Source organism: Chelonoidis abingdonii, chromosome 13 (genome assembly GCF_003597395.2).
Source record: "Chelonoidis abingdonii isolate Lonesome George chromosome 13, CheloAbing_2.0, whole genome shotgun sequence".
NCBI classification, from domain to species: Eukaryota; Metazoa; Chordata; order Testudines; family Testudinidae; genus Chelonoidis; species Chelonoidis abingdonii.
In genome coordinates, this window is record NC_133781.1 from 5,173,480 (window position 1) to 5,199,192 (window position 25,713).

At 42.9% G+C, this 25,713-nt stretch overlaps 1 protein-coding gene and 1 long non-coding RNA gene across 2 annotated transcripts in view; one reads left to right on the forward strand and one right to left on the reverse strand.

Annotated features, from left to right (window-relative positions):
• The window catches only part of LOC116824332 (zinc finger protein RFP-like), a 97,170-nt gene that overhangs the window by 54,402 nt on the left and 17,055 nt on the right, over positions 1-25,713 (reverse strand). The window lies entirely within an intron of this gene.
• Positions 11,477-25,713, forward strand: part of LOC142047690 (uncharacterized) — a 459,131-nt gene continuing 444,894 nt past the window's right edge. The window contains exon 1 of the long non-coding RNA XR_012656966.1: positions 11,477-11,521. This is a non-coding gene — a long non-coding RNA (uncharacterized LOC142047690). The remainder of the gene's footprint in view (positions 11,522-25,713) is intronic.

Sequence of the window (25,713 nt, forward strand, 5' to 3'; positions counted from 1 at the left end):
GAGGAATTATTTAAGCTGAGTACCAATGTGGGCACAAGAACAAATGGATATAACTGGGAACTAGGAAGTTTAGGCTTGAAATTAGACAAAGGTTTCTAACCATTAGAGGAGTGAAATTCTGGAACAGCCTTCCAAAGGGAGTAGTGGGGGCAAAAGACATATCTGGCTTTGACTAAGCTTGATAAGTTTATGGAGGGGATAGTATGATGGGATAGCCTAATTTTGGCAATTAATTTAGCAATTGATATTTGATTATCAGCAGGTAAGTATGCCCAGTGGTCTATGATGGGATGTTAGATGAGTTGGGATCTGAGTTACTACACAGAATTCTTTCCTGGGTGCTGGCTGGTGAGTCTTGCCCACCTACTCAGGGTTTAACTGATCACCATATTTGGGGTCGGGAAGGAATTTTCCTCCAGGGCAGATTGGCAGAGGCCCTGGAGGTTTTTCGCTTTCCTCTGTAGTATGGGGCATGGGTCACTTGCGGGAGGATTCTCTGCACCTTGAGGTCTTCAAATCACAATTTGAGGACTTCAATAACTCAGACGTAGGTTAGGAGTTTGTTATAGAAATGGATGGGTGAGATTCTGTGGCCTGCATTGTACAGGAGGTCAGACTAGATGATCATAATGGTCCCTTCTGACCTTAAAGTCTATGAGATCCCTCTTTCTTTCCTGGTCCCTACTAGCCACTGCTCTGCCTAATATGCTTAGTTCTCTCAGCCCTCCAGGGACACAGTCCTTGCTCCCTGAGCTCATATCAGCAATTGACCTACTCTACCCTTCAGCTTCCTTTTATCTGAATCTGCTGGGCCCAGATTGGTCAGTCCTGCAACTCCTCCCTGATTGGCTGTGCATCATGCAGCCTCTCTGGGCTGCTCGGATGACTCACTTCGATAGCTCCTCCCAGGGCAGAGCAAGATTAACCCCTTCGGTGCCATGACATTACACAGATGTGAAATTGGTATGTGGTCAGAATTATGTCCTGATATAAATGTGATTTTTCTCAAGGAAGGACTGTGTACAAACTTAGCGTGGTTCTCATGATTTTTTCTTGGGATAACAGCGGGCTATATATTGGTTCTGGTTTGGTTGCTGAATTAACACAATGATTTCTTAATCCTGGAAGAAATGTGTATTTTGTTACTTATGTAAATGCAAGTCCTTCTCCAGTCTGAAATGAGATTGGAAAATAACAGACCTTGAATTAAAAGAGGCCCATACTAAAGATTTTCCTGCCTCTGACAGTAGGATCTTCCAGACTGAGGAAGCATTAAAGAGTCATTTAATTGTACAGCAGAAAGAAGTGTAGATATTAATATACACAAAATTCTCCCTAAAATGTACACACAGAGAGACATAGGACTCCATCCCTACACATAGGCTTTTCTGAGCTGCTATGATTAGAACCTGAGCAGAGTCTAGGTCTGCCTAAGAACTGCTTTGTCTTGCAACTCAAGTCAATGCCACATCTCATCATGTGACCTGCTCATTTTGTGGTGTGGTATGTTACTAGCTTTTTCTTTCATAAACCAAACTCCCTCATGCTTTCCCCTCATCTGCATACACTATGCCAAACCACTGGAGACTGTAAGCACAATTCACACACCACTTATATTATTTATTTTGGCGTTGTGGCTGTACCATTATACCTCAAATGACATGTGGACTAGAAATCAAAGCCATAAAATGATTGACTGTTGCAGTACTCAGCACTGCAGCATCTTTTAGGCACCTAGCTACCCGATGGAATTCACAAGGCCTGTTCCCTGCTCCCTATTCACTGCTGTGGTGTAGCTTGTAATGAATACATTAATCTATTAATAGAGCTGGATATAAAAGATTAATATCTGATAGATGATGGTGTAGTGGGATGGTCACCCTGCTCCAGTCAGAAAGGGATTCAAAGCAGCTGAGGGAGGCTGGTTGGGTAGTCGGCCACAGGTGTGGCTGCACACAATTAGGGCACAGCTAGGGGAGCAGAGATGACCAGGCTGCCTGGGAGACCAAGCAAGGTACCTGAGACAGAGCAGGGCTGGGGAAGGGAAGGCAGAACTGAAGAGCTCTGGTCTGGTGAGTCCCCAGGTTGAGGCCTTGCTAAACGGGAGGTATTAGGGCTGCAAGGAGGCAGCGGGGCCTAGAAAGGCAGCAGGTCCTACCCCACTGACAATGATAAGTGGCCATTACTGTAGTCTGCCCCAGTGAGTGGGGGACTAGATGATGACTGGCAGTAGCCACTGAGGCAAGGTGGGTATAGAGGGTTGGGTTTCCCCTGGGAGGAACAGCACCCCAAGGTAGGGGCACCCATAGACAGTAGCCAAGATAAGGGGCACTGGGGTCCAGGAGGGACATGAGGCCAGAAGTCATGGAGACAACAGGTTGGTAACAGAGGGTGAGACACCAGCCCAGGGCTGTGAGAGCTAATTCCTCAAGGCAATTAGCAGGAGGTGCCACACCAGTGAGTCAGCGCTTTGCAACAGATGGGTAAAAATATAGCTTAAGGTTTAAAGCTGAAATGCAAGAAACCTGCATGCTTAGGCCTATAAGCTATTTAATTTAGCTAAATTAGGCCTTAGGGCTTAAGATAAATTAGCTTTATAATATGGCTAATTTATGAGTGCTAACTTAATAAAAGTCTGCTGAGCTTGTGTCTATATTTGTATGCTGTTTTGAAAAATAGCTACTGACTTTGGATAATAATGTCTATAAGAGGCAGAAACTACAAGAGGTCTATTGGTGGCCAGGGTGAAATGTTAGAGACTTCCTTAAGCCACCTGCATAATATGGTGATAAAGTGATGAAAGCATTAAGTTAAAAGCTAAACTATCCAAATGGCCTGTCAGGTGAAGAGTTTCTCAAAATATCATGGTGCTCTCAAAGATAGATGTATATATTAATGAGCTACAGCGGGTGTATGCATAACTTATAAATAGGGTCTGACAGATTGCTGGAGGTCATCACTCCTTGGCGGTCATTTTTTCTTGACCCTCAACAAGAGCAAAAACCTCCACACTCTTTCAGGATTACATATGGGCACATGAACAGGAAAGAATCGGAAATGCTGGTACCAGACACTTTGTTTTTTCTAACCATTATAATTTATGTGTCAATCATTAACATGGGTTCCCTATGAGAGAAGATTTTTAGCAAAGGCACAGATGATGAAATGTGATCATTTTTTTCTTCTATGCATCTCTAGTCTCCAACAATGATGCTAACCCCAGGGTGGAGAGATAGGGGCCTAACAAGGGGCTCTACAAAAGCCAGCACCCTAGAGGGGATGGCACCTAATTTAGCAAATGGGAGATGCTAAGCCCTGGGAATTCAGCATCTATGTCTTGGTTGCAGGGTGGGACTTTTCTCTATGTGGAATTCTTAGCCATGAACTATTTCCTCGAGTCAGATGCCTAAGCTTTATCTTACAAGAAAAACAGCAATGTGCCTAATTCCACACAAAATGGCTGGGGAGAAGGACAACCTCCTTCTTAATCTTTAGCCTGGTAGTTACAGCACTCACCGAGGATGCAGAAGTTCCAGTTCTCACCCTCTGCCTGAGGTGGAGCTGGGATTTGAATTGGGTTGCCCACCACTCTGGCTTTGCCCACCACCTGAGTACCCTAATTACTGGGCTGAAGGTTATAAGGGAGTTCCAGAACTATGGGTGAAGAACACTGAAAGAAGCTCATGGTTGGGATGGGGAAGAAGAGTGATGAAAGGCTCTGTTTGCATCCTATGCACTATGCAGAATGCAGCAGCCTGAAGGTTGCTCTAAACTGTTCAGGTTATCAACAGACCTCTGGTTGTTGCTGAAGGGAGATGTGGCAGGAAAGAGTGTGGATGCTGAGCTATGCTCTAACATTTGCATTGGGCCAGAAGTAGGGTAAAATAGTAGCTGTATATGACACAATGATTCTCTAGTGAAAGGAGAACCCCCTAGTCCTATCTGTGTGTGTGTGTGTTTTGTTTTTTTTTCAGAAGTTTGTGTAGTGAGAGCAACATGAAGGAACTGCAGTGTGGCTGAGATTCTGACAAAATATATATTTTTAAATTCAAAGAAATACTGTCCCCCATTAGCGTACAATAGTTAAATTAGATATAATTTTCTGCTTCTCAAAATGATTTTCCCAATTAACACACACTGTATCATGAAAAAATTACATCATGAGAAAATTACCACTGTGGAAAACATATGCTAGCCCCCTGGACACTCTCAAAGATAAAATTATCAGAAGGAGAGTCACAGTATTATTAAATGTCTATATTGTGCAGTGATAGTTAAAATCAGACTTCAGTTTTAGACTAGAGAGAAAAGAAGTACAAATACACCTCTACCCCGATATAACGCTACCCGATGTAATGCGAATTTGGATATAACGTGGTAAAGCAGCACTTGTGGAGGGGGGGAGCGGGTGGCTGCACACTCCAGTGGATCAAAGCAAGTTCAATATAACACAGTTACCTATAACCCAGTAGGATTTTTTGGCTCCCAAGCATAGCGTTACATCGGGGCAGAGGTGTATTCTAGGGTAACCAAATAACGCCTTGTGGGAGAAAGTCATCACAGATCTGTTATGGTGTTTAAAAGAAAGTGGCTGGCTAATGAAGGAAAGCAAAGAAGAAATATCTGTTTTCAGTTAAGAACATTCTTCTTAAGGACAGTAGCAGCTAAGAAAACAAAGAGAGCATACCTTGTGCTGTCTGGAGATTGTCTGCAAAAAATAGTGTGATTTTAATTAGAAATTGGGTGAACAGGTATCACCTTACCTCACTCCAGGGCTGCCTAGTGGGGGGTGGAGGGTGGCAGTGGGGCAATTTGCCCCAGGCCCCACAGAAGCCCCGAGAGTTTTTCTGAGCCCCTGGAGCAGGGTCCTTCACTCACTCCAGGAGCCCTGGAAAACTCTCATGGGGCCCAGGCCCCCAGAGCATCTTCCGCTCCGGGTCTGTGGCAGCAATTTGGCGGTGGGGGGTCCTTCTGCCCCGGGATCTGCCACTGAAGTGCCCAGAAGACCCGCAGTGGGGGGTCCTTCTGCCCCGGGACCCGCTGCCAAAGTGCCCCAAAGACCCGTGGCAGAGGGTCCTTCTGCCCCAGGACCCGCCCGCTGCTGAAGTGCTGGGTCTTCAGCAGCAATTCAGTGGCGGGGAAGACCCCAGGCCCCTGAATCCTCTGGGCATCCCTGCCTCACTCAAGGAGCTGTCCCTGCAGACATCCCCAATCATCAGCTGCCAGTTTTCTCATTCATCCACTTTTTTATACACCACACCTGATCCATCACCCAAATTTGCTAACAACTCTGAATCTTGCATTCCATAACTAAATCAAACAAAGGCCCTGTGCTTTACGAAAACCAGAGACCCAGCTCACACCCCACTGACTCCTCTTTACATATGTCCCTTTCCGAGCCACCAATCCCCACAGACAGCTTATTGATAATGCCTTGAACCCACAGTCTCTTCAAAGAATGATAGTGATACCTGCAATTTAAAAGTAATTCATTCTGAATCTGATTAACTCTAAACTAAAATTTTCAAAGCAAACCTCCTTTCTGTTTCTCAAGCTTGTCAGGAAAAAAACATAGAAATGAAATTTGGGTTTTCAATATGCACTGAAGCATCCTAATTTAAAGTAATGGACAGCATTCCTGCACTGCTGTGCCTCCTTTGTGACTCTCAGTGTAGGTTTACACAACATTGGAGAGGTGTGATCCCCAGCTTGGGTGGATGTACATGCAACCGCTCTGTTTGATCTTGTCCCTGAACGTAGTGGTGTGGCCAGTGGCCCAGGCAGTGGCTTGGGCTAGCTGCCCAATTACATACCCAGGGGCCATATAGCAGGAGGTTCCAGTCACAAAATATATATTCCAATCTCAAAGCCCTCAAAACTTCAGTTAGGAGTAGGAAGGAGGAGGTTCCAATGTAAGGATTTAGTGTAGGGAATTATAGAGATAGGGGCATCAAAGAAAGTCAGCTGTAGCTTCATGTTTCAAACCTTACAGCTGTCTGTGGAGCACTTCCATCCAGTGCCATTAACTGAGGTACGCTGGAGGGAGCTGCGGCCAATCTCCTGTGAGTTAGACCCTCAAACGTGGTTATCAGGCCTCTGCTTCAGAACCATTTCTTAAAATTAAATAAACCCACAATTTATTACACAGACTGTAACCTTGTATTTTAACAGAAGGATGAGAAGAAATGGTCTATGAGATACTTCAATACCATGCTGATATCATGGGTTCGCTCAACCTGTAATACTTCAGACAATGGAATAGCAGGCAGAACGTGCTTTTGTGTATGACCAATGACCTTCTTCTAGCCACGGATAAAGTCCTGAATGCACTTTTAAAATCTATCAACAGCATTTGATAGGAACTCAGGCACTGCCTGACTAGATCAGCCCAGGGGTCCATCCTGTGATGATTTAGAGCACTAGTCCCCACCTTTTCATCTGGCGGGCACCAGATGAAGGACCGTGGCAGCGGTGGAGCACTCGCCGAAATGCTGCCGAATTTCTGCGGCATTTCAGCGGTGACGCCTCTCAATGATGTCACTTGTTGGCGACAAGCGGCGTCATCGAGAGGCGTCACTGCCGAAATGCCGCAGAAATTCGGTGGCATTTTTGGTGGGTGCTCCACCACCGGCCAGGACGCAGGTGCATTTGCCCGCGGGCACCACACTGGGGACCCCTGATGTAGAGGAAGGTGTAAGAAAGAAACCCTGGAGGAGGCAGATGTGGAACAAACATGTGCACAAGGGAATTTTCTTTCCAGCTTTGCCAGTGAGCAGTCAACTTTTGCCAAGAAGTAAGAATACACTGTGAACACTTTTATCTTATCTAGTGTAACTGTGGGTATACGTGCTGATCAGTGGTTCTAAAACTTTTTCATAGTGAAGGCACATCTTCATGGAGATACTGTCCCATGGACACCTCTCCTCAACAGCCATCCCTCCGTGTGACAATCACAGTGATTGCTTACTTGGAAAACTAATTTGAGGGATATAATTTAATATATTTTTAGCTGTTTTCAATGGAATTCAGCAGCTGGAAAGAAAGAGGAAACTCAGAATCATGTGGCCAGTCCAACAGCTAGTGCTCCAAGGACCACTGTTTGAAAAATATTATTATCCCTGTGAGTATATAATCCTTTCCTAGAAATCAACTCAGCTTTTCCCCTCAATGGCATTTTGTGGCAGTGAATTCTGGACTCAGTTTAGCTAGTGGATCCATTTGTTTTGTAGATGGCCTGAGCATTCCTCATTGTTGCAGGGAGAGCTGCAGTGTGCAACATTAAAGTGATCTACAATAGGCAGAGTTGTGGAGTCCCCTGTGTAGCATCCCTGCTGCCTCATGAAGGAGAACTGCAGTAGTTCTTCAACTTTATGGGCCTGTTGTTCCTGCACAAGTTAGATAACAGCAGAAAGGTCTGATTCACAATACACTGGGTGTCTGCTTATCAAACTTTCTATTTTCCAGGCTTGAGGTTACCTCGTTGCAGCAATATCCAGCGTTAGAGCAGAATCTCTAATATGTGAGCTGTCCCAGTGGTAGTGCAACAGCTTAGTCATATGACAATAGAAAAGAAAACTGTGGGCCACACTTTCTTGTGAGTCTTTTTTCTGCAGGCGTACATCTAAAGAAAGGATGCATATTGCTGTTCCACTAAGGAGTGGTTCTGCAAAACTTTGGTTTTGTTTGTGTCTTTCTTTGCATAGTTGGGATAATAATACTTGTCCAACTGTATCAAGGGAGGGCTGTGCAGATTAATTACTTAATGTCTGTACATGCTTTGTACATATAAAGCCCCATAAAATGTTAAATATTTTTGTTAGACGTTTCAAAGAGCCCATATATATGAACTACCTGAAAACCCATTCTGATGTTGTCACACAGGAGTAATTCAACATGTGAGAACTTCAGAACTGGATGGAAACAGACTGTGATCTCAGTGATGATTGAACCTGGTGATATTCTGAACAAAAAGAGCTCTCTCAGCCATGCTTGTAGCTGTTTCCATCATATCACACTGGCTCAACAGATATTCTAGGCTTCAGAAGGACATGCAGGCAAAATGACAAATCTGGAATTCTCTTATAAAGGAAAAATATAACAGAAATTATTCTTCTTCTAAAAAAAAAAAGACACTCCGTCCTACCCCTTGCCAAGTGTTTGATCCATTATGGTCTTCCAGAAACCCTACTGGCTTTAGCTTCCCTAACTTTACAAGATTTAGCTGTATTCCCTAAATAAAACATAGGGAATTTTGCTAAAACCAGAATGATATTTTTTTAAAATGCACTCACTGTAATCACAGGAGGGGAGGAGTTCAGGACAGAAATTATAACATCTCTATTTTCTACAGTTTAAGTGTGAATCTGATGAAAAATCAGCACAGACTCACTGCTGCCCTCCCTGACAGTCTTTGAAAAGGAAAGCAAAGATTGAAATATACAAACATTTATTCTGGAAAACGAAATAAATTAAAGATGAAATCCTGCTCTTCCTTCCCGTGATAGAGCTGGCAAAAAAAAAAAAAAAATCCAACTAAAATGGCATTTTCATTTAAAAGATTTTTTTTTTCAGGAAAATATAAGTTTTGATTTATTGACAGGCAATTTGGAAAGAAAATGAAAATGTTCTTTAAGGTTGGAATGAAATGTTTTGTTCTGATTTTTTTTAGAGGACTTTTCAGCCAACTCTAGTGAGTCGTCATGTAAATAAAATGAGTAAAATGGACTCAAAGCACTCAGTGCAATGATGTTTGGAATACCCATCTCTCGCCCTGAACTCAGAGGGAGCTGAGGACACACAGAATGTCAGGAGATGGAGCCTTAACATGTATCTTCTTTGTACTGAGGTTTGTGACTTGTCAGACACATTCTAGTAAAAGATAAAGACTGAACACATTTGCTTGTGCTTCTTCCTAACCAGGGGTTCAATTTTAGACACAGCCTATGGTAAGGAGTGGAGCCAAGCCACATTACCCCAGAGCAATCCCTGGAGGTCATTGGATGCCTCCAGAAATGCCTGTGCTTGAAGGGATCAGGAGTTGGGGTTAGGCCAGAGCACAGGGACTGGAACAGGCACAAGTGCACTTTGGAAACTTTGGGCCTGACCCTGCAGGAATCAGAACCATTATAGGGACAACATGAAGGCATTCTGCAAAGAATGGTAAGGAGATCTGTTTCTTATTCAGTGTACATAATAAAGCTGCATCAGCATCATTGTACAAAGCAGGCCTTCCCACTGAAGAGCAAAGTCAATATCCCTCTGATTTTACAGCTGTTCTCAGATTTTCAGAAGCAATAGTCACTTACCATTTTCCTCCAGGAGTGGTGCTGCAAAAATAAGCAAATGTCTAATCAGATTAAATCATCAGTGAATAATGATACAAAATTCTCTGATAGAAAAGTATTAAGGGAGATACAAAATCAGTTCTCTCACCATCTGGACATGACCAAATTTATTAGGGGCAATCAAATATCATAAAAGTTAGAAGCAGCAAAGAGTCCTGTGGCACCTTATAGACTAACAGACGTATTGGAGCATGAGCTTTTGTGGGTGAATACCCACTTTGTCGGATGCATGAGTGGGTATTCACCGCGAAAGCTCATGCTCCAATACGTCTGTTAGTCTATAAGGTGCCACAGGACTCTGCTGCTTTTACATATCCAGACTAACACGGCTACCCCTCTGATACTTGACATAAAAGTTAGAGGGAGATTTTCAAAGGCAGAAAGGAGTAACTCCCACAAAAAGTCATTGGAAGTTGGGTGCCTGACTCCTATTTATCCCCTTTAAAATACCAATCCTACTATGTCATGTTATGTTAAAGTCTGTACACAAACAACGTCAGGCTTTAAAACTGTGCTTCACTCACAAAGCTAACTCAGGCCCTTAAGTTTAGGTAGTACACCGGACCCTCACTAGAACGTGCATCTATATAGAGCGAATTCGCATATAACGCGGTCGCGGCCATGGATCCCAAATTTAATTACTTTAATTGCAATTCATTTTAACATGGTCCCCTTGTTAACGCCGTACCATGCATGGATCCCAAATCCCACATTCTAGCGAGAATCTGGTGTAATCTGAATTACCCTGAAGAGTGTGAACTTTGTTACCTCAGCATAGAGCAATGCTGAGACTGGCACAGGGATAGAAAGATGTAAACCCATACTCCCACCTAGGCCAGGAGGCTGGGTCAGTTCCTGTTGCACGTTAGAGCAGGCTTGAGGGCTACTCTAACTAGTACCCTGACAGTAACAGCTCCTATTCATGGTTGCACTATCGCATAGGAATACCCCAGCCAGCCATGGCTCCAACTGCCATGGAGCAGCATAGCTCCTGTGCTGGGTCTCCTGAAGGGTGCTCAGAGCCAGCTACACCACATTGTATCTGTCACAGAGGCCTTCACAGCGGCATATTCCTTTATAGTTCTTTGTATCAGGTGGCTGAACTGCAACTAGGAAATTTCCTAGGGATGGTTTCTGAATCCAGCCCTAGGATGTGGGCTTTTGGTACTGAGGCAAAAAAGGATCAGCGGTAAAAGGCTTCTTGTGCCATCCCTTCACACTCATGATAGGGTCTAGGGAAATTACGTCCCTAAATAGGCAGGCTTTATAAAAAGAACCTTCTCAAGGGTTATGAGTGACTCATAGATTTTAGGTCAGAAGGGACCATTGCAATAATTTAGTCTGACCACCTGCACATTGCAGGCCACAGAGCCTCACCCACCCACTCCTGTAGTTGCCCCATAACTTCTGGCTGAGTTACCAAAGTTCTCAAATCTTGATTTAAAGACTTCAAGTTACAGAGAATCCTCCCTTTATTCTAATTTAAACCAGAAAGTGACCCGTGCCCTATGGTACAGAGGAAGGTGAAAAAGTCCCAGGGTCTTTGCCATGGCACCTGGGGGGAAATTCCTTCCTGACACTACGTATGGGGATTAGTTATATACTGAGCATGTGAGTGAGACTCATCATCCAGACACCCAGGAAAGAAATCTCAGCAGTAATTCAGAGCCTTCCCCATCTAGTGTCTAGCTGTGGGAGATATTTGCAGTCCTGGATGGGCTACATGCCATCGTAAGCAATCTCATCCCACAATCTGCTCCATCAATTTATCAAACTCAGTCTTGAAACCACTTAGGTTTCTTGTCTCCACTGCTTCCCTTGGAAGGCTGTTTCAAAACTTCGCTCCTCTGATGGTTAGAAATCTTCATCTAATTTTAAATCTAAACTTGTTGATGGTCAGTTTATATCTGGATGGATCTAGACTATTCTCAGTGGTACCTGATGACAGAACAAGGAGTAATGATCTCAAGTTGCAGTGGCGGAGGTTTTGGCTGGATATTGAGAAAAACTTTTTCACTAGGAGGGTGGTGAAGCACTGGAATGGGTTACCTAGAGAGATGGTGGAATCTCCTTCCTTAGAGGTTTTTAAGTCAGACTTGACAAAGCCTTGGCTGGGATGATTTAGTTGGGAATTGGTCCTGCTTTGAGCAGGGGGTTGGACTAGATGACCTCCTGAGGTCCCTTCCAACGCTGATATTCTATGATCTATTTTTTCTTGTGCCAACATCAACACTTATCTTAAATAACTCCTCCCCCTCCCTGGTGTTTACCCATCTAATATATTTAAAGAGAGCAATCATATCTCCCCTCAGCCTTTGTTTGATTAGGGTAAATAAAGCAAGCTCCTTAAGTCTCTTCTTGTTAGGTAGGTGCTCCATTGCTCTGATCATCCTAATAGTCCTCTGAACCTGTTCCAGTGTGAATTCATCTTTCTTAAACATGAAAGACCAGAACTGCACACAGTATTGCAGCTGAGAGCTCATCAATGCCTTGTATAAGGATAATAACATTTCCTTTTCTCTACTGGAAATACCTTGCCTGATGCATCCTAGGACTTCATTCGTCTTTTCCACAGCTGCATCACATTTGTGGCTCATAGCCATCCTGTGATTGATGACTTTGTGGATTAGTTGCTACTGTTTGGAAGAGTTTAGGATGTGGCTAGAAAGTTCAAAGAGTTACCCTTCAGATACTGATGTAGTTCTTTGAATTAGAGCTGGGAGAAAAATGGATTTTCCATTCCTTGAATGTTTTCAAGGGTTTGAAATTTTTCCCACATCAAAAAGGGAAGAAAAGTCAAAAATCTCAAAAATATTCACATATCAAAAAAACAAGCCAAAACAAATTCAGCTCAGATCAATTGACATATTTTGTTTCAATAATTTTGAAACGTTTCATTTCAATTTTGACTTTTTAAACCTTTTTAGTGTATTTATATTTTGCCCTGCCCCCCAAGATTTTTTCTCAAATGATGCCCCATCACGGACCCTCTAGCCACTATTTCTGCCCGTGGACCTGCATAAAGCAGCCTAAGACCTAACTCCCAGCACTTGACTCACACATAAATTCTAGTGGGATCCTCAAGCAGGCAGGCAATCTCAGAGATTGCCCAAGAGCACACATACTGGATCAGGCCCCTGAAGGAAGTCACTGGAGACTGAAACACTGGGACCAGCACCCCCTGGGGGAGCCTCCGAGGACTGCACCACTGGGACCAATGCTCCCCGAGGGAGCCACCAGGGACTGCACTGTAGGGTCTAGTGCCCTCTGGGGGAGCCACCGGTAACTGCAACACTGGGGTAGTTAATGCGCTAACCCAAGATGTGGGAGATAAGGGTTTATTTCCACACTTTGCCTGATTTGAGCAGGGACTTGAACGCACGTCTTACTCCTGCCAGGTAAGTACCAGAACCACTTGGCTATAGGGTGTTCTGTGACAGGCTTTTTCTCACGATCTCCCTTGTGGGAGCTGTTTGACTTCATAGGAAATATTTCAATAGTCATTGCAGGGAGCGTGACTGTAGAGCCCAGTGGCAGGGACGGTCACCTGGGTGATAGGAGATCCAGTTTCCAGTCCTTGCTCCAATGACCATGTAACTTAGACAAAGGGGAACAGCTTCCATAGGAGAGAGTTCTCTCGCAGAACGCCCTAGAGCACAGTGTTTAGGGGAGGTAGGAAAGCTGGCTTCAAATCCTGGGTCTGTGCCAGGCAGACTGAGGATCTGAACCCACATCTCTTGCATGCCAGGTGAGTGCTTTAAATCCTAGACTAGAGAGTATAAAGAGTCCTCTTGCTCTGCAGCTGATCTGGCTTAGCCTCCCAGTTTCCTTTGAGGATTAATCTTAGGCCATATTTTTCCTCAGCATTATCTACTAGTTATTTTAAACAGCAGAGAGGTTGAAGATGATATGGATCCTTATATTTAGGGTGCCTAATTCTATTATAAAATATCTTATGAGCTTTTTCTGAGAAGCTCTAACATCTTCATTGCTTGCATTAGCCCTTAAAATTCAGTTGGGGGAAACCCTCTATCTCCTTTGAAATTCTTTTGGGTTTTACTTAACTATAAACTGCTAGTACATTTTAAACCCTAAAATATCTATTATGTAAATCCAAATCCTTTTTGTATATAAATAAAAATGTTTTGTATGTACGATTTTAGTCCTCTGCACCTGCCAACATAAAGAGTTTTCTATATTCAGATTAACTTTTAGGGGATGACCAAATGTTGGAATATATATAATCTGTAATGGACAGTCTGTAATCTCATGCTTTGATCCCCCTGACCTACAGTAACTATGACCAGATGTCCTGAGATGGGCTGTCAATATTTGATAAGGAGTTTTTGTTATAAAATGTGTTCTGTGATTGATGACATAATAAACCACTGTTTGATATTAAGGTCAGTGAGAATAATGACTTGTCACTGATGGCTCAGTTGCAGGTGTCTTTAGCTTATTGATTAGTTAAGGTAACATGTCTAGGATAGAACTCACAGACAGATCATTTTGGGAAAAGAATTTTTTGTCCTGGACAGTATATAAGAGCAGGGTTTTCGAGGATTTAAGAGTTAATCAAGCCACAGTCATTTCTCCAGTTATCCGATTGGCAGGTATTTTATAAAACCTTCTTTCTGCATTGATCTGAGTTAATCTTTGACTAAATTAAAGCCACTTGACTTTCATAATTGACATTCATATTAATATTATTAAATATTCAAACAGGTAACAAAAGTGTTAAAAATCCTCATTTCCTTTTCTCTCTCATTTATTCTTCAGCAAAATGTTGCTAGACCAAAAAATAATTGCTAAACAGATGTATTCTAAGCCCCACCAGGCTGATGTTGAAGTGGCAGCAGCATAGTCAACACAGGGTATAGCTGGGAGTTGCCAAAGCAGCTTTGACTATGGTAGGAGTGAGCTGGGCTGGCTTGTCCACACCTGACCGTGCACATCTCCCCAGTATCCCAGATCCCTCTAGCACCATAAGGCAGAAGCTATCACAGCTCCAGTCTGTCAATAAGAGGGAGCAGTAGGGCTAGGATCACGCTCCACTGATATCCTAGAACCATCAGAGGACACCAGTGGCCCCATCCACCCAATCATCCCCCTGAATAACAACAGCCTGCTGTCAGTTAACGTGATGTATGCTGCAGTGCTAAAGATTCAGCATTCAAACCTTGCTGATCATGGAGGAGTTATTACAATTGCTCATCACAGAAGTTCCTGAAACTTGTTTCTTTAAATCAAGCTTATGCAATTATATAGAGAAAAAACTTTGCATTAAAATAATGTTATTTAAGCGCCAAAGTCAAGCAGTTGAAAGTTAGGAAATGTCAGATTTGCAGTTGCCTGTTCATACACAGATGCATTGATTCCAAGACCAGAAAGGTCTGACTTCCTGTAGGCCACAGGCCAGAGAACTTCCCCAAAATAATTCCTAGAGCAGATTTTTTAAATAAAATCCAATCCTTATTTAAAAATTGTCAATGACACCCAGCCCACCATGATCCTTTGTAAGTTGTTCCAATGGCTTATTATGATTATTTATTCTATTTTATTATTAGTTAGTAATCCTCACTGGTAAAAATATATACCTTATTTCCAGTCTGAATTTGTCTAGCTTCAACCTTCAGCCACTGGATTGTGTTATAGCTTCTTTGCTGCACTGATGAGCTCAGCTTTAAATATATGTTCCCCCGATAAATACTTATAGACTGTGATCAAGTCACCTCTTAACCTTCTCTTTGTAAACCTAAATACATTGAGCTATTGGAGTCTCTCTCTTTCATATATTATGGTATAGTCTTTAATTATGTGATCACATACTGTTTTTTCCACAGGACCTCTGTCTCATTCAGTGCACAGGATAGATACACAAGAGGACAGAATTAAGGTTTCTCTGGCAACTGTATGTTTGCCATTGTCTAACTTTGAAGGGCTTGACTTTACAACCTAAATAACTTCCTTTTAATATAGCTTTTTATATGTACTTTCCAGTATTGTTTAAATATGTTGAGTATCTTTTCACTCCCAGTACAACCAAAGTTCAAAGCTGTTTAGACGGAGGACCCCTATTTCAGAAAGATATTTAGGCCCAGGCCAAACTTTAAGTACATAAACATTCTCCTGATTTACTCCCTGTGCAACCCAACTGTCTATAATATTTCTTATTTCTTTCAGGATCACGTGATCCTCTGCAATTTCCTGAAATAGAAAACAGAAATAACGTATTTAATCTAGGCATGAAGATTATTTTCTAGTTACTGCTCCACATATGTACCAAAATAAGATCTTCTTATTCAATTTACCAAACACAAAATGCTGAGAAAGAGAGTAATCTGCCAGTCAGGAAAGGCATGTGCATCATTAGCCACCAGGATGTTCTGGAGAGCTTTGTTCGCTGGGACTACTCACCCTCATCTCTTCCTCCCATTCTCAAAGAAGGGCTCTGATGGTATCAAAGGGGAGGTGGTGCCAACTACCCTTTAGTTCCTTCCCCTGATTTGAGAATTTCTAACCTGAGGCACTGAAGAAATGAGAAAGGTGCGTGTGGAGTGTGCATGCGCAGAGGGTCATCACCCAGATATTCAGGAAGAGTAGCCATGACATCTAAGCATTTAACTGAGCACTTGCTGGAAGTTTTGGGTTTGAGGTCTCCAGTGTGGGACTCCGGTCAGCAGTATGTACAGAGGGGCAGATCAATATATGGAAATGATTGTCTTTTAAAACTGTCTCTTGTGCTTGCTTGCATATAGTTTCAATGCACCCATGGCACAGAGAGGAGAGTAACTTAGGAACGCTTCTGCACATCAGAGAGAGCTCTGTCTCTGGACCCCAGAGCTGAGTACATCATTGAGGGTGCCAGGACAGCCAGACAGCATTTTGCCCCATGTCAGCTAGTCCTATTGGCCACCCAGGCAAGCCTCATTTGTATTGTGATCAGAAAGCAAACCTCACACACCAGTAAGTGTAGGCAATGGATGTCTCAACTCTTAGTGACTGCAAGAGCTCCAGGTCAGTTATTTTTGAAAAATTTGATGCAGGCCTCTCATTCCCTTGTAAGATGCAAGGAATTGAAGCTGGGTTACTGAGGTCTGGTCAGATGCTGGACCTGATGGTTCCACTGGACCTTGGGGTTGGTAAAGCTAATGATGGGCATCCCTAGATGTTTCTATCACTCTTTATGTGGAGCACTAAATCCAAAGCAGACCTACAGTATTCAGTTTTTTCTATGTAGATACATGATAATGCATCATTCATTCCTTGTAGAAGAAGATGGTTACACACAGCTCTTCTTTGCCTTGCAAAGAGGCTTTGAAATCAATAAACAGTCCTTTTGCAGACCATCGGTCACATCCTCTGACACCAAAACTGGGGCCTGCTTCTCCTACAGACACTGTGGAGCTGGAAAAGCTATGGATTCATGAGACATCTCAGAATCAATGTAACTGAGATGAGGGAAAAAGAGCACAGCAACCTCACATCCTAAGGAAGTTTTTGATTCAGGCATCAGTTGTTAGTCTGTCAGATATTCAGTAGATGCTTCTTGTAAACCCGATCCTGGGAAACTGAATTTCCACTAGATGTTTTAGGGCCAGATTTTCATAGATTTAGGTGACTAAAGATGCTTATAAGCATATATTGAGATTTCCAAAAATGCCCAGCCCCCTAATTTCTGGAGTAAGGTGCATGGTCACTTTTGAAATTCCCACTAGGTGCTTCTCTTCATTGCTAGGCACCTAAAACTTTGAAAATCTGGCACTAAATCCTTAGGGATGGGCTGGAAAACCTCCTAGAATCCAGGGAATTGAAAGCTCTATAACCAAATAAATTGGCTCAGAAGATGTTGAGAATAAGAAAATCTAAGAATGGATTTGTCTCTCTGCTTTTACTGTTCTGTGAGATGGAACATCAGCTGGGAAAACCATGCCCCCAACAAGCAAGACACTAAGTGTGTGTATCTGAAAATGGCCAGACAGGAAGTACTGCTTGAAGACATCATCTTATAACTCAGTGATCCCCTATCCCACATCTGGGCTGAAGCTTGTAATGGGTTCCCCACTCCAGTGTTTGAGGATCAGCACACTGGGTCGGTTTGTTCACACCACTATGTTAGGCACAGAATAAGCAGCTCTCCAAAGATCTCCAAAGACTCTAAATAGTGGAGACTGCAGTACCAGACTCCAATGACCAGGGCAGATCTACGGGCTTCAGTGTTCTGGAGCCACTAGACAAGGGACCTGCCTGTGTCAAAGTTGTTGGATCATCATGCTGGCAGGATCCTAAGCAACTGGATCCCTCCTTGGCAGTCCTGCATTGGCAGTCCCTCAGGCCTGGCTGCCTGATCAAGGCTTTGTGGCTGCAGCTCAATGGTTTTGTGGCCCCAGATCCAGGTCTAGCTGCCAGATCCAAATTTTGCAGCCCCGTATGCTTTGGGAGACAGATCCAGAGGCCAGAGCAACTTCAGGCACATGTCCAGGCCTGCTAGGTCAACCTGGACTAATCCAGGGACCTTAATGGTGAGTTGATCCTTAAATGAATGCTGGCCTTACAGATGACAAGACTTGAATCAACTTGAATTGACTGGACCTGAGGGGTGTGCAAGGGGTTTGTGAGGTAGCCCTCCCACTTCTGAGGGTCTAGACCAGTGGTTCCCAAACTGGGGTTCATGAAATGTTACAGGGGGTTCTTGGGGAAAAAATTCCCTAATGGCGGACAGAGCTGTCCCTAAGAATCCCAGGCAGCCTGGGGCCAGCATCCCGGAACCCCTGGACTTCCAAGAACTAAGCAGATCAAAGCAAGCATATCTATCACACTGAGGAGATTTAAACTTGAAGACTCCTTATAAGAAATGGAAAGGGAGGTGGATATTTTTTGCTGTTTTTAAAATTAAATAGGCAGCTAGTGTTGTTTTTAAACTTATTATGAAGAACAAGTTTAAGCTTTGTTGTAACATGCGTTGTTTGCCTGGACTGCTCAAGACCTGAATGCTTGTGTAGGAGGAACTCTTTGAGTTAGCTTCTTAAGTACCTTCATGCTGTTTCATATCTGATACTCCTTGATGAAACATAGGAGCCTTGTCTTATAACAGGCTTATTCAAAGTAATACAAGCTACGAAAATGAGATCTTGGAAGAGCGTTGCTGTTTTCATAATGTAATAAAAATACTGTAATGATAAATAATAATAAATAGCATGTAATAAGCATATCATAAAAACAAATTTTATATTTGCAAGATCACTGCTTTTATAATTTATACTCAGGTAAAGGAGAAAATCCCCGGAAATATCACAGAACGGTATGAACTCAGCAAAAGTAACAATTTTAGAACTAAATTTCTGCTAGTTTCCGAAATATATTCAGAATAGATTATAACAATCCATAGTATTTAAGGTGCATACTCTTACCACAATGTCCCCACCTACATTTCTTCAACAGGATGGTGGCAGCAATGATGAAAGTAAGGCCAACTAGTATCAAAATTGGTATATGGATTCAATCTGTGGCAAAGAATCATCTAAGAATTATCACAAATTCCAGTTACTGAACAATATTGTTAGAAATATATTTCCATTTCAGATATAAAAAATTGCTCAACGAGCTCACATTAGTGATGTAAAAGAGAAAAACAGCATGGATAGATTTTTCTTCCTTTTTGGAGAGAAAGGAAATAATTCATAGTGAACATCAAGGCTTAGTCCTGACTCACACAAGACAAGAAGCTGCAACATCACCTTATAAAGCAGCACAAACCTTTTAAGAAAGAAACTATTTTATCTAAGGTCCTAGTCCTGAAAACAGTTATGTGTGTGCTTAATGTTAATTGATTTCAATGGGACTACAGATGAGAAAGTTAAACACATGCTTGCAGAACCAGGAGCTTGACTTAGATGCCTAAGTCACCTTGATGTAGGTGCCTAAGTCCCATTTTAGGTGACACTGTAACCCACTAAGCTCCTGTTTGGCTGCCGCCAAACCATGATGATACCGAAACCTACTCAGGACCCATGTTAGTACAGTAAACTAGTTCCCTAACTGCTGATGTTTTGGCCCCAGGTGTGTGCACTGCTGCCTCACCTGAAGCACCCAGATGCCCTCCTCCTGCCTAAACCCCAGAGCCATCCATGAGCCCACTGTAGGGCCCAGTGCAGTAGGTGTGCTCAAAGGCTGCCTAATTCCACACTAAATGGGGGAGAAGGAAGAGTACCTGTCCTATGCTGACTGGCTGTTCATTCCAACCCCTCCCGTCCTCTCCCTCACAATCTGTGCCCCTAGAATGACTGCACACCTGCCCCCTTTTACTCTCCTCTACTCCGCTGTCTTGTCTCCCTAACTCCCCTCCTTTCACCATCCCTGCCCCTTAACTTGTAGTTTAGCCCCTCCTAATGGAAGGAAAGAAAGAAAGAATGAAAGAAAGGCACTAATGTGCAATTTGCTGCCAGCACACTGTTTTACTCTGCTGGTTATCAAACCCCTTCCCCAGTGGTGCAAGTAGAATCCATGTCTTACTGGTACAGGATGGGGCACCAGCACATGACCTCCCTATGTGACTCTCCATGTGACTACTCTCTGCCCACAGCCTGCCCGCTCCCTCCCAATGATCCATCCCACATTACCTGGGGAGGACCTCCAGCGGCTATACCACCCCCAGCCCTGTCCCCCAGAGGGGCTGCTGTACAGGCAGAGGGGACGCAGCTCCATGGAAGGGCAGAGGGTGGGGCTGGGGGTGGTACAGCTGCGCCAGAGGAGCTACCAGTGTGGGGCTATCCTGCATCCCCACATTCTGCTCCTCCTCTGTCTTTCTGGTACACCGTGCCGGTTGTAAATATCTTGGTGGTACGGCATACTGGACCAGACAGCCCTACTTTCATTGCTGCTTTTCCCCCACTACATCTCTGTCTGTACTCATTAGATTGTTGGTTCTTTGGGAGAGGACAGTCTGATTCTCTGTCTTTGTGTGGTGCCAAGCACTATGAGGCCCCATTCTTGGATGCCTGTTAGGCATCACCACAATATACATGATTAATAGTAAACAATAATAAATAATAATGGCAACTCTGGGTGTTGCTAATGGATTTGCTATTGTTTCAGAAGATGCATTTTTTGAGCTTCTAAAACCTTTAAATAAAATTTACTTTCTCCCAAATTTTACCTAGTCACTGCAGTTAAAGAGTTTTTAAAAGAAAACAACCAGATAAAAAAATTGAACAGTCTAATTTAAAAATCTCTGCCTCTCAACAACTCATTGTTTGGTTTATTAGCTCTTGTGGTGTAGCTATTCCACTAGTTCTCCATGCACCAGAAATCACCTGTAATAGGCAGATCTTTTTCTATGATACTAAAATGACAAAGTATCCCACATGTGGCAAGTTCAGATTTGGAACTGATGGAGAGATAGTTCTCAGCACGCTGAGGAGAGGAACAAAACTAAACAAAAAAATTCTCTCCATCCTTATACACACCGTCTCCCTCATCCTGGGCCCTCCTGTTCCTCTTGAGGGCATCCTTCTCCCCCTGCGTCACACAGCTATGGGCTGAGGCATGGGTACACAGCAGAGAATATCCGATCCCAGTCATTGCAGGGATGTCTGCTGGGCACACTCAGTGCTGCCTCTGTTTCTCCTGTGGGAGGTGCTGGTATTTGCATTTCTATTCAGATCCTCCATGATCTGATATTTGTGTCACAAACCATGATATTTTTCACAGATTAAAGTTTCACTTACCATTAACATTGGAATTTATGATTGTAGGATGTGAAAGAGGAGCTGAAAAACAAATGGATAGGAAGGTGGGGAAAATGTAGATAAAATGCATAGTTCTTCATTAATGTAGTACAGTTGATGATGATGATGGAGTCTCTTGTTGATTCGATGGATGACTGATATTACAGTTTATAATTCATATCAAAGTAGATTTTTTTTTACAGAGAATATGGGTTTACAATAGAAATTTCATATCAATATCTAGCTTTCACATGGATAGACACATGGACACGTACAGAATTTACAACATACCTAGAGGAGGGTTGTCTCCTTTCCACGGCTGTTGCCATGCCAGGATAGCTCACTGCTGTAACACTGTTTCTGGCCCAATTCAGAACCACGAAGCAGAAGTGAGGCCCAGGCCTACATCTGTCCTGCCACACTGGCAACAGCTCTGCCTTAGAAATGCATGTTCCATGTGTAGGGCCTTTGCTGCATTTGGTGATGTGTGCCCCTCAGAAAACAGAATGGAGGAAGGCACACCTCCCATGGCCCGTTCCATGGCCAAAGAGGTGAAGGAGGTAGCATCCCCAGATAGGGCCAGCAAGACAGATGGAATTGGATAAAGTCCCCCAACAGTGGCCCAAGGAGGAAAGGGCTGGGGAAAGTGATGCTATGTGTATTGTTTGAGAGCTCTCTTAAATGCAGTGCTTTCAGGCTCCCCAACTAGCCATGGACAAAACACGCATAGCAGAAACACAGGGTTAGACAAATTTCTCCCTTTGCACACTGTCCTGAGATGCCCTCTTAACTTATATTTTAATTATTATTATTATTATTATTATTTTAAACAGAAGAGGTTAACTTAACTCCTTAACTCCCCTCATCCAGCAGCAGAAAGCCTGTTCATGAAAAGATAGGTCCTTCTCCTATTGGGTCACCTCACTCTCTCTCTCCCCCAGGACTACAAATTGATCTCAAGAGGCCCTTCTCTCCTCCTTTTCTTTCTCAGCTCCTCAGTTGTCCACACTCACAAAAAAATCAGCACAAACAGCACTTTGTCTTATTCTTTGGAGACCTGTTTCCTGTTCCTGTCATTTCTAAACCAGTGGGATGAAAATGACTGCAACCATTTTTGAAATTATTTGTGATTTTCTTCTTTTTTTTTTTTACCATAATATATTATATATTTCAAATATTTGCTTATTAACCATTTTGTAGTTTATGGACCTAAATTTAAAGCTATTCAAATAAAATAACTGATAAAAATCCAGTACAATTCTGTAAAAGTTTAAATCTTCATAAAATACTTTAGCTATAGAGAGTTTCAGGGAATGAGAAATGATAAAACTTAAGGATGACCTTGACAAGCACTTTGGAAAACAAAATAGATGGATCGTCCTCCCACACACATTTCATGCAGTATATACATAGTCTCAAAGCATATTTATTTTATTTTATTTTATTTTATTCCTGCTTGCTTTTTATCTTAGAAATATCAGAGTAACAGCAATATCAACTCTGATCTCCTTAGTTTTCTAGAAAGTTTGTTGAGGGTCTTAGAAGATACATACACATGCTGCAGTCAAGGGAATTAGGGTATTGGCTCTTTAACAAAGAAAGTCTTTTCTCCAAAATGTTAGTCATTGAAGTTAAATAGATATCAACAATAACAAACAAAAGCCAATGTATTTTAAACTGCCTGAATAAAAATCCCTTTCTTTCTCAACTGTTCGACTTTCACAATCTTGGCTCTTTCGATGTCAGAATTACACTACTTTCTCAGTTACCATAGAATCTTCCAGCCTAGGCAGGGCTGGAATTTGTCATGGAAAAAAGCAAGCATAAAAATAAATAAATAAAAATGAAGGCCTACTTTATCTATTATATAGATGTTAAAAAGGCCAGAAAAGCCAGCTCCCCTCCATCCCTTTTTAGGTCCTCTTTAAGAAGATGTCCTTTTGCTAGGATATTAAAACCTCAAAATATCCTGCATGTGGCAAGGCCAGAGTTAAAACAGAGGGAGAGCCAGCTAACAGGGGTCTCTGATCAAGAAATACAACATCTCTCTCCTTGAGAAACCACTATCCCCTTTCCAGGGCCTTCCTGCCCCCTAGAGGGCTCCCTCACTCAGCTTTGGACTGAGTCATGGATCCTTTGGTTCTGCATGGCAGAAAACAGATGCCAGTCAAAATAGATGGGATCTCCATGAGTCACACTCACTCCTGCCTCTGCTTCTCCTCAGGGAGATGCTGCATCTCTGAATGTCAGTAATTCCATTATTATTACTTGCTTGTGTTACTAGAATACCCAGGAACCCTAGTCACAGACCACAACCCCATTTTGCTAAGCACTGTACAATACAACCCTCTCCAGAGCCTGACATTGTACCTTTTCTAGCAGAGGACGGCCTCTCTCTCCCCCAAGCAGGTGCACTGCTCAGGGTGTTGTTGCGTCATGTGGTAGCTGCATAGTGCATAGGGTGCATCATCAGAATCTCTGCAGGCCTCCTGATCTCCTTCTTTGAGAAGGTAACAGATTTTTTAGACAAAGGAAATGCAGTGGATCTAATTTACCTCGATTTCAGTAAGGCATTTGACACGGTTCCACATGGGGATTTATTAGTTAAATTGGAAAAGATGGGGATCAATATGAAAATTGAAAGGTGGATAAGGAACTGGTTAAAGGGGAGACTACAGTGTGTCATACTGAAAGTTGAATTGTCAGGCTGGAAGGAGGTTACTAGTGGAGTTCCTCAGGGATCGGTTTTGGGACCAATCTTATTTAATCTTTTTATTACTGACCTTGGCACAAAAAGTGGGAATGTGCTAATAAAGTTTGTGGATGACACAAAGCTGGGAGGTATTGCTAACGCAGAGAAGGACCGGGATATCATACAGGAAGATCTGGATGACCTTGTAAACTGGAGTAATAGTAATAGGATGAAATTTAATAGTGAAAAGTGCAAGGTCATGCAGTTTTACTTTAAACCGCCATGCCTGTAAACACACAGTGCTTGTGAGCACTTAATAATAAAATAAAAACAGATTTATTGAAGAAGGAATAGTGATTTAACTAGAAACATGAGAAAGTGGTGGAAATAAATGGTTCCAATGCAAAACAAAATAATGAAATGTGAACCTGGGCCTACAATTAGTAGTAGTTACCTTTCCTACCTAATAAAGTAGGTTCCCCTCCCCCCAAGTTCAGTCTGTTGAAGTGCTGGCTGGCTTCACAGAAACTACGATCCAAACAGTCATGAAAATACCACTGCCCCACAAGCAGTTTCCTCACAGAATGGATCCAGAGTGGCTCTTCTCCTTATGTGTTACATGGAAACAGTCGTTGGTCTTTATTTGTAGACAGGACCACTCTCTGTCTGTTGCAGTTTTCCTTATTTTAACCCTCAAGTGGTTTTGATTGCTTGCAATTGTCCCTGATAGTTTTCCATTGAAAATCTGGGGATGGATCAAGGCTAAACAACTGAGCATTGCGTTACATCACTGCCTAACCAGGGAGAGTGACAACTCCCTCCTGCTGGAATGAGCCAGCACTGAGACATATTGCCTCTGGTGACTAACTTCCACACCTAAGGTCATACAGCATACTTTCAGCATAGTTACATAATTCCTTAAATGTTGCCCATACATACATCTTGGAATGATGAAGTCCTTATACACATAAAGGATCAAAATCCATGTCTGGTGCATATATCTCAAATGACATCAGAAGAGTGAAATTTGGAGAAGCCCCGAGCCTCTGCCCCCTCCCCTGCCTGTGGGGCTATATGTGGCTCCCAACTGATTTTCCCTGGGTCAATGGCACTTGATAGAAAAAAGATTCCCCACCCCCGCTGTATAGGCTTCTTCTTTCCCCAAAGGTTCTTCAGGTCCTAATAAACCTGAATCCTTCCTTCCAACACCATCATCTCATCCACACATTTCTGCCTCTCTAATTGGCTTTGCAGGTGAAAATGGAAGCATATGAGAGATTTGTTTGATCGTATTAATGAAGCAATGAGACAGCTCTTCATGGTGCTTGATGCTTGTGTCTGGTGCGTGGGGTGTGCATTCTGGGTTGATTAGATAAATTGCTAAGAAGACTATATCTGCCAGCTGTATCCCTGCTGCCTTCACTGAAAGGGAGTTGAAGGGTTATTTCACTTGCTTTGCTGCAGAGGCCTAATTCTATGAGTGTTATTTGTGCTGCTGGCGGAGGGATTCAGAAAGATTTTTACTTCAATGATGTTCTAACTTTCTGCCCGTGCACTCCATCTGCTGAAATTCATCTTTGAAGCACTGTGGTCGTCCCAGTTGGTGTGGCGGAGCGGGCAGCTTGTTACCAAGGCATCTGATAGTGGACATCCAGTAACTGTGTTAAGTTATTAGCACCTTTGCCTTGCAATTGTGGGGCTTGGGCTCTTAGGGTAATTTGAAAACCTAGAGAGTTCAGGAGTCTTCAGGGGTGACCAGCTTTGATCATTTGCTACCAAGGTGGGAAGGATGGAAGGCTCTGACCTCTGCCTGGATGAGGAGGTGATCAGATCAGGAGTATGGTACACTTACGAAAACTCAAATTTCCAGAACTAGACTGAAGATATAATTGAATGTATGTCTGTGGGTATGGGGTTGGTCCAGAGATTGCCTGGGAGAGTCTCATGTGGA